Below are 9451 nucleotides of genomic sequence, written 5' to 3'. Positions count from 1 at the left end.
CAACTTATCCGTGATCCGGTTGCACAAAAGTAGGATAAAGGGAAGTGGGATATGTTCAGACGTAAGTTACCATGGAGATTTATTCTGTGAAGCTAGCCTGCTCCAGACCAGGCTAAGTTCCAGGATCTATTTAATCTCATTCCTTATCTCAGTCAGCGGTCGCCACATATGGAAACCAATATTTATTCCACTGCCAAGAACATATTGTTAAAACATTTAACTATACCCACTATCATTATTGAAACATTTGTGATCATTTATTGAAATCATTTTAGATAACTGATGATTTTAGATGAACCACTAGATAATTTAGTTTCCCCACAGACTACACATAAATTACATCACCATATAAATATAAATACACATTAGAGAGTACCATGATGTTCCTTTATTGAACAAGGATGAATCAAAGCAAGTAAACCATCAGCTCCTTTCAAAACTGAAGTCACACAGTGCTCTACAAGACAAAAAGCACAGAATCAAAGCATGCAGTTTGAGACAAACTGTTTGTAAAAATGGGCTATACAAATAAAATTGCCTTGCCTATACAGCACAAAAACCTAACAAAAATTCCTCTGCCATTGCAGGCCCAACTTAAAGCAACATGCATATTAATTAAAATAATTTAACACATATTGGTCTCTGACCAGCTGACCACAGTCGTCATCCGGGAAGATGGCAGGAATGTCCCAGTCTATGAGAGCTGGCACTCTGGGGGCCCTCTCCTTTCTCAGGCAGGCCACATTGTGGAGGACAGCACAGGCCACAATGATATCACATGCCCCGTCTGGGCTGACTCTCAGGTGGGTCAGACACAGAAAGCGTGCCTTCAGTAGGCCAAATGTCATTTCGATCCGGGCCCTTGTTCTGGCATGGGCATGGTTGTATGCCAGTTGTGCCTCCAGAGGGTCTGCAAATGGAGTGAGCAGAAAAGGCTGGCAGGCATACCCTCTGTCACCCAGCAATACACCCAGGAATTCACCTGTGAATACAAAATGTTACCATCACAACCTCATAAGTAGTGACAGTCTTAACACAGCCATGATGTTAAAAGTGGTTATCAATAGAGGTTCTGTGGCTCACCTTGTGATGGGCGCCGATAGATCTCTGAGTTCCGAAACACTCGGGAGTCGTGGACCGAGCCGGGCCACTTTGCCACAACATTATTGATCAAATAGTCAGCATTGCAGACCATCTGAAATGATAAGATGTTAAACCAATTAATGCACATCACAGGCAATGTACAGTGTTCATTAATTAACTTTATCAAAAGTCATGTTCACCTGTACATTGATGCTGTGGAAGTTTTTCCTCTTCACAAAATCCCCCTCATGGCCACCTGAGGGGGATTTTATTTTTATGTGTGTGCAGTCCACTGCACCAATGACATTGGGGAAACCTGTAATACGATGCAATGAGTATCTTACTCTGAATGTTAAAATTGTAACTGTAATTTTAAAAAAAAAAAAAATTACCTGCAATCCTATAGAACTCCTCCTTGATGTCACAGAGTCTTCTATGCCCAGGGAAGGAGATGAAGATGCTTGCAAGTCCTTTAATTGCGTTTTTTTTCACTGCTAAAACAGTACAGGCAATGTGTGGGCAGGCACATTCTTAATAAAAAGTTGCTGCCATGTCCATTTTGGTTGCTTGCTTGCGCTTGACTCAGAGCGCGGATCTCGAAAACACATGAGAAGCTATACGGAATCATACGCGGCGGACAGCACAGCTTTATGCCAATTACGCACACAGGCTCCACACGCATCGCGTCTGCAATCATAACTCATTAGGGGAAATCACATTTTGCCAATATTTTAGAGACCCCTCAACATTTCCCAAATCATGTTTTCGGGGGGTTCTCGTGTCAGTTTCAGGGGGTCTTGGATCCCCCGAGTCCCCCGTAGTTCGAACACTGCCTAATTGTGATAAATTCAGTGGAGTGGTGAGTGTGTATTTGTGCACTACTTACGCATTCAGGCGGTCAGCAATGGTTTGCCACGCTTGCTCCCTTTGTTTTTTAACTGTGGCAGTATTTCCTTTTTGTTTTATTTTCTCCGTCACCTCTTCATATGCTTCCATTAATAATTATTGCTCCGCTGGGGAGAAATACGCCACCCTTGTTGCCATGGTGAATCAGTGAATCTATGATCGATCGTGGGGTCTATTTAAGAAAGCCGTGCACTTATCCAGGATCGCTTTCACCTGGCTTAATGAATCCGTGTCTGCTCATCCTGGATTGGCCTTTGTGCAACCAACTACGCCCGGGCGCCCATGTTTTGGATTCCTTGAACCTGGCTAAGTAACTCATCCTGGATGTCTAAATCCTACTTTTGTGCAACGGGCCCCTGGTCATTTGCTCCCGTGTTAATTGTCTCAGCTGCTTGCTATTTACAAATCACTTCTCATCAGTTTTTAAGCTCCCTGGTTTTCCTTAGTCTTTGCCAGATCCTTGCCGTATCTCTGCTTGTCCTAGTTGTTTGAGGTCTGGTCTATATTCTTTTCCTCATTCAGGTTGCTCAGTTCTCGGTTTCTTTTTGTTCAACCAGTTTTGCTTTTGGTGTTCCAGCTTGTCCGCACTTTCCGTAACTGTTTCCAATAAATAAATTTAGTTCTTTTCCTTTAACCTCCTGCCGCTGAGTCATTTTGGCTCCATCTCCTCTCACCACCCATGACACAAGTAACCATTTTCTGTATGGGGGTAATCAGTCTCTCACATCGCTGTAGAATAACTTTGTCCCACTCATCTTTACAACATTTCTTCTGTTCATTTGAGGTTGTGCAGTCTCTTGAGCTCCCACCAAACCCTTACAGTCAGGTCTGGACTTTGACTGGGTCGTTGCAGTACCTAGATTAATTTATTTTTTCAGCTGGAGTGTATTGCTTTTTGCTCAGATGCAACTCTGCAAACCTAAGCTGTACTGCTGTGTTCTTTTTAAAGAGAAGAGGCTTTCTCCTGGCAACAAACAATCCATGCTTGTTCAGTCTTTTTCTATTGATACTGTCATGAACTTCTATATTTGACATGCTAACAGAGGCCTGTAGAGGCTAAAATGTAGCTTTTGGATTTTCCATTTTCAAATTCTCTTGGCAGTGACCTTGGGTTGAACTTGCTGGGATGTCCACGCCTGGGAAGATTGGCGGCTGTTGCGAATGTCTTTCACTTATGAAGGATCTTTCTTACTGTAGAATGATGGAATTCTAATTGCTCGGAAATGGCCTCATAACCCATCCCAGACTGAGCTGGGCAGCAGCTCTCCTAGTTTTTCCACACTTTATTCCTGCATTTTGGCTTACTTTTTCCAAATAAAAGTATGACTCTAATGTGTTGTTGTCCATCTGAGTTAATCTGAGGTTGTCTCTACTTGACTTTAAGATCTGGTAAGGGAGAGAGGGTTTTTCAGTATGTCACGATACAAAAAAACCTTTTGAACTGAAAAGGGCTGTAAGAAGGCTTGTTGATTTATGGACACAGCTTGACTTTTTTTTCCCAGAACGAGCATTTTTATTCATAGAAGTTGATTTATTCATTCATCTAGAGGAGAGAATAGAAGGAGATGTCGGCTTATTTTTATACTTCCTTTGGCTGTAGCCCATCATGAGAGGGGCAGAATATTAGAAACCTCTCCTTAGTGGAGTCCATTTTACACTCCCACTAACTGTGACCTAAATGTTTGAAATATGAATAACATGTATATTTATATGGTGCTGATAAAACTAGGACATTATAACAAACATGAAAGTAAACGATAAGGCAGAGTATTTGTGTGGGATTGCTTTTGGTCACACGACATTGTTAAGATTCCCCACAAGGGGGAACTAGTTGGTTTCTTCTTCTTCTCCTGGCAGTCTCTGCTACTTAAAGGAAAGGAAAAGCGTAGGAATCTGTCAAACATAAAATGCAGACTCGACGAATTATCTTTCAGAGTTAATATACCCTGCTTTAGTCTTGAACTATTATACCATCTGAATTAACAATTTTTCTCTTAAACCAAATGAAGGCAAATATTGTTATGGATGTTTTTTTTACGACTTCTGTCATGTATTTTTTAAAATCTTACTGGTGGTCATACAGATGCCGTTTGAGTATTTTTTTTTTATTCATTTGATCTAAAACATGTTAAATTTATTCAAAGTAAAAAAATCATTGAATTGAATTAATCCAATTAATTATTAATCCTCAAAGGGAAAATATAATGCTGAAGTACAAATTATTGTTATAGGTAGATAATTAAATACAATGACAAAGTAGACAGAAAGTCACAGTCAACACTTCAATATCTGAGTTGCAGAGCTGCTTCTTCTCAGTAACATGTCCAGAGCTACATCACCCCCTCTATAAGTCATATAGAGAGGTGGGAGGGCGGTTCCTGCAGCCATGTCTTGATGAAATGAAATAATATCCCCTTCCTGACATTCCTGCTGTGTCCTCCTCAGGGGTCCAAGCTTGTCCATTTTATTCACCAGTGATCTCACATATCCTGTGATGATAAATGGTAAAATTAAAAAACTTACTCCTCTTTTGTTGCTAGATGTCACCTCCTCAACTCATCTGGGTTTGGGGTCTTGGTCCAAGTATTAACTAGGCTTTTGAAAGCTCAATCAACTGTTCCTACACATAAACAGCCTTCCCATTTTCACAGTTGTGCTTCATAACAGATGTAAAAAGTAGTGGTAATAAAAATGATTATTCCGGCAGCACAACAATCAAACCAGTGTAGAAAATTCTATGAAAAGCAGTGTTGTAATAGAAAACTGCTCATTAGAAAATCTCAACAAGATGGAAGAAAAGAAACAATATGTTTAGGGCAACTGCTGCAGGCTGCCACTGGTATCAAACATTACATATATCCACTCTGTCTCTTCTACAATTTTTGTTCAAGAATAAATTAATCAATGAATCATTGCTCTGTTGCTTGGATTGGTTGTTCAGATGCATAAGATGATCATTTCTCCAGAGAAATACACTAGTGTAAACAGTGTTTATGTACCGTAATAGCTCAACATCCCATTTAGTCTAAACTAATAATAAGGTCTTGACAGATTACCTTTGACTTAATGCATATGCAGCCTTAAGGAGTCAAGTGCTTTAATTTTCTTCTTCGACCCAACTGAATCAATAAGCCATTAAAGAACTGCAACATGTCACTTTTAATGTAGTTTCTAAGCTATTGCATTGATTCGGGGAGCGGTACTGTTGCAACATAGTCTCAAATTCCATAAGAAACACCAAAACTGATGTAAATCAACTCTGGCAAGGCTGAGATATGTTGGTTGCAACCCTTATCGTTCAAACCTCACAGATCCTATATCTCCCATAGCTGCCGAGAAGCTGCTGGTTATCAGAGTTGGTTCAGAATTCTTAAAAGTGTTTGTGATACTTTCAAACAGCATATGAAACCCAGGCCCTCTATACCTTTGTACCATAATGGATGAGTCCATCATTATTTCTCATTCTCTGAAACCAACAATCTAGTGGTAAAACCCATGACATGTGTGCACAGTTCAGACGGTACCCCTCATGCACTTGAACTCACTGCCTGAATTTTTGATTCATCTCACAAAGCTCCCCTGGAAGAGACAAAACAGAACTCTTTTCACAGACTGAATGCAGAACGACTCTTGCAAACTTAACCTCGAAATAATTGCCCTTTTCAGCTCAAAATAAAGCACATCTTATGATAACTAATGTAAACAACAGTTCAGATGTCACATACTATAGCTATGAAATTGGTCATTTGAGACCAGATGTTTTCAGTACACTTTGGAGGTCTTGTGTGTTTCTGAAAAAAACATGGCTAACCTGGCTCTGCAGCTTCTTGTTTACCTCTGTTACAAAATTAAGGCACCCTTACACACCTTTCAATGAACTTACTGCACTTAATTGCACAGCCTATTCTGTGGTTTATAATCTCAAACTATGTACTCCAATATGAGGGATGACAGACACATTATCCCTTAACTCATTGGCTGCCAGCCATTTTCAGTGCAGAGAGACCCATACTGCCAAGTGTTTTACAGTATTTTGACTGATTTTCCAAGACCCACAGAAAAGTGTGTCTTATGACTATGTACACACCGAAATTACCAAACGAAAGAGTAGACTCTCTTCTTTCATCAGGAAAAAAAGTTTGTTTCTACCATTTTCAGTCCTTTAGTAATAGACAATAGAACATAGGTTGGTTTCACCAAAAACAACTGTTTGACCAAAAAAACGGAGAAAACAAGCTTTTTTTTTGCGTGCAAAGTGGCACTGCTGCCACCTTGCGGGTAATTTTGCCAGTACATTCTCTGTTTAGTGTTTTCAAGCCTAAGATTTAGTGACAAACTCCGCTAGATTGTCCCCCAGCCCGCTCCGTTAAAAAACGCAATTGACGTCTATAGACGTCAATGGCACCGAAAGAGGAGCCTTATTAACTATAGTGTTCACGAATTGATAAAATAACAAGCATGTGGAGGCTTATAAGTGTAGCCTAACAAGTGATTTAAGATTGCAAAGCCACAAGACGGACTGCAATGTTGTTGAAACCAACACATTTCTTCCATCACATAACCACTAACAACCTCATTAATTTCCACTGGAGTTGCATCTACGTTTGCCACCTGTCCAGGATTTTCCTGATTGTCCAGGATTTTCATGGTCTCTCCAGGAAAATAAAAATAAAAATCCTGGACACTGAATGTCCCGGATTTTTGTACATGATGCGCAAAATGTGTATTTCAGTTTAATTGAAGCGTGCCTACGTCCATAATACACAGCCTTCTTGGCTCTACAAAAATGACGTAGCATAACATGGGTGGTGGTGGTGGGGGCATGCACCGTGGAGGTTCATTAGAAATGGTAAGGTGGAGACAGAGAGTGTGTGTGCCCCCAGGTGTCCACAACTAAAAACTGTTGAAAATATAACAAAACAATAAAGGTCTGCTATTAAATAAGGCAATTATCTAAACAAATAACTAGAAATTGTCATTCTTACTAATTTTAGCTATACAATTGTCGCTTAGAATGACGGTTTTTATCTCGGGTTAGATGTGCGAAAGGCGCCGTTGCTTACAAACATAAAGGTTGATTCGATGGTCAAAATGTCCAGGATTTTTGACACAGGTTGCAACCCTAGTTGCATCTTTAGCCTAGCTGTAAGCTAGACAGTGTGTTTTGGGGGCTATAGCAGTGTAGTCACCAGTGAGGTGGTGCTGTTCTTAGCTGGAAGGAACTTCTTAAATTTAATCTAAAGTAGAGTTCTTTGCTGCTGACAGACACGTATTGTCATCCAAGCACAATTTGCATATCACTGTAATGTTGTTCTTTCTCTTTTCAACTGCAAATTCAGCCTTTGCATTAGTAGTAACAACAAAAAAGCTGGAATGCTCTAGCTAGTGATTTTAGCTGTTTTCACACATGCACTGGAGTCCTGAAATGATCTAGAGATGTTCCAGGCCCGTGACATGTGGGAACACAAATGTCCACAACATTCACAATAGAGATTTCCTGCCTAGCCCCCTGGTTAAATTTCTGGAACGTCAGCGAATGAGACAACACGCGACCATATCAGCATATATTTAGAAGCAATTACTTCCTGTGATCAAGTGAAGATGTGTGTGCGCTGGTAAAACTTGCTCCCTCATTCTCGTCTTTGCTGAACTCCACGCTTCTTCCCACTTGCTTCTCACTATTTTGGATACATACAGTTCCATGTTGCATTGGTATCTATAAACCAAAGCCTGAGGGGCCTGATAGCTGATGGCTGTTCTTTCAATGTTTTTTTTTTTTTTTTTTTTTCAGTTTTCTGGGAGGGCAATTTTGTACCATGAGGTTCTAATGAGCAGAGAAGATTGATCTTCATATGTGGAGAGAAGGATTTTAAATTTAAACTCTGGATGTCAGAGAGAGTGAAGAAACTTGAAAAATGTGATCTCTATTTCTGCTGATTCTCATTAGAACTAGTTTGGATAACCTTGAAACTTTTCAGAGTTCGGTCCATCCTGATCATATGAAATTGCAACATTCCAACCAGCCTACAAGTAACACATAAATCTCCCTGGGACGGGATGTTGCTAATTCTAACAATATTACACAGGTGGAAGAAAGCAGTCTGAGGCCATATCTGTGAATTCAATTGAAAAGGTTATTGTAGCTTCTCTATTTTCTTCTCTATAAGTGTTGGAAACTCCAGACTCTCTTTCTCTGAGACATCGACAGACGGAAAATTGTTACCACGCGCTTAAGCGTTCTACACACCCATGCAGAAATGACAAAGTTCCTTTGAGACATAGCTTGCTGAACGTCTATCATTATGGTACAGTTGTTGTCTCGTTCGTCAATTATGGTAGAGTGGAAGTCATGTTTTGGTGTATTTCTGGTGAATATGACCATAAGCTGGTTAACATGCTCCTATAATTTGAAGTGATGCGAGACACTTGTGTTCTTTAAAAGATTTAGTCTTTCTTTGATTGTCGAAAATTGTAATCTAAACGCAACGGGAGTCATTACTCACTCGTCTTGCTGAATCCTAATATGTGTTCAAATTGAGTGTCTTATTAATTTACATTATTGTCTCTAGAGATCAGCTATCCATTAAAAAACTTAACTCAGTAACATGAAATCTATAAATGTGCATGAATCTTACAGTTATAAGAACTTTAAGGGTACTGGTGATAAAAGCACAAACGGTGTATTCACTTCAAAAAACAATAAGGAACACTTCATAACTTCATGAAAATCAGAGTCAGTTTTGTGAACAATGTCACAGAGATGATTTTTCATCACCATCAACCGAGCTCAACACAAGCCCCACATTCATATTGTTGAGAAAGCTCAAAAGACTGTCATCAAATTTTAACATTCACAAATTTTTTATGTCTGAAAAGTTAAGAATGAACTTTGATATGTAAATTTAACTACCTTTTTTTTTTTTCTACTCCACAGCTGGCTAAATATTGACCACCAGTATCCCCGTGGCAGACAATTATTTAAACTCAGAAATCCTTTTCTGTCTTTCTAAGACCTTTAGTCCTCAATTATTCATGGGCTCATGTAGAACTTTGACCAGATCTCAAAGGTCAGTCTTATTGAGGAAGGACTACTTCATTGTTAAGACATCTCACCAATGCTGTAAGAGGTAGGATCTAGAATACCTGCATGTTGCATATTATGCTATTTTATGCATGTAGCTACAGCATATGAAAAGGCTGTTGCACCCAGTTTAATTACACTATAGATGCTCACGTTCAGACGAAATAACGCTACTTTTTAATAATCAACTCAACAGAAATGCTGGACAAATTTTAATAACTGTACTTTCATTTATGTAAGTTAATTTGATCAAATGTGGTTCTTAGCTAAAAAGGTAGGACGCTCGTGTAGTTTATCCAGTGAAGAGAATACTCGCTTGATCTGTTTAGAGCGTGAAGTTGACGTTCTGTTATAAATAATTCACCGTCACTTCCTGGTCTC

The 9451-nt window shown here is 39.5% G+C and overlaps 1 long non-coding RNA gene across 1 annotated transcript; it reads right to left on the bottom strand.

Annotated features, from left to right (window-relative positions):
* Positions 1-811: 811 nt before the first annotated feature.
* On the bottom strand, positions 812-1356 carry LOC142379246 (uncharacterized). The gene is made up of 3 exons (XR_012769659.1): positions 1284-1356; positions 1084-1195; positions 812-982 (listed from the first exon to the last, which is right to left on the bottom strand). It is a non-coding gene; the product is annotated as an uncharacterized LOC142379246 (long non-coding RNA).
* Positions 1357-9451: the final 8095 nt, after the last annotated feature.

The sequence above is a fragment of the Odontesthes bonariensis genome, chromosome 4, assembly GCF_027942865.1.
Source record: "Odontesthes bonariensis isolate fOdoBon6 chromosome 4, fOdoBon6.hap1, whole genome shotgun sequence".
NCBI lineage: Eukaryota > Metazoa > Chordata > Actinopteri > Atheriniformes > Atherinopsidae > Odontesthes > Odontesthes bonariensis.
Note: the sequence above shows the minus strand (reverse complement) of the source record. Positions and strands in the feature narration are given on the sequence as shown.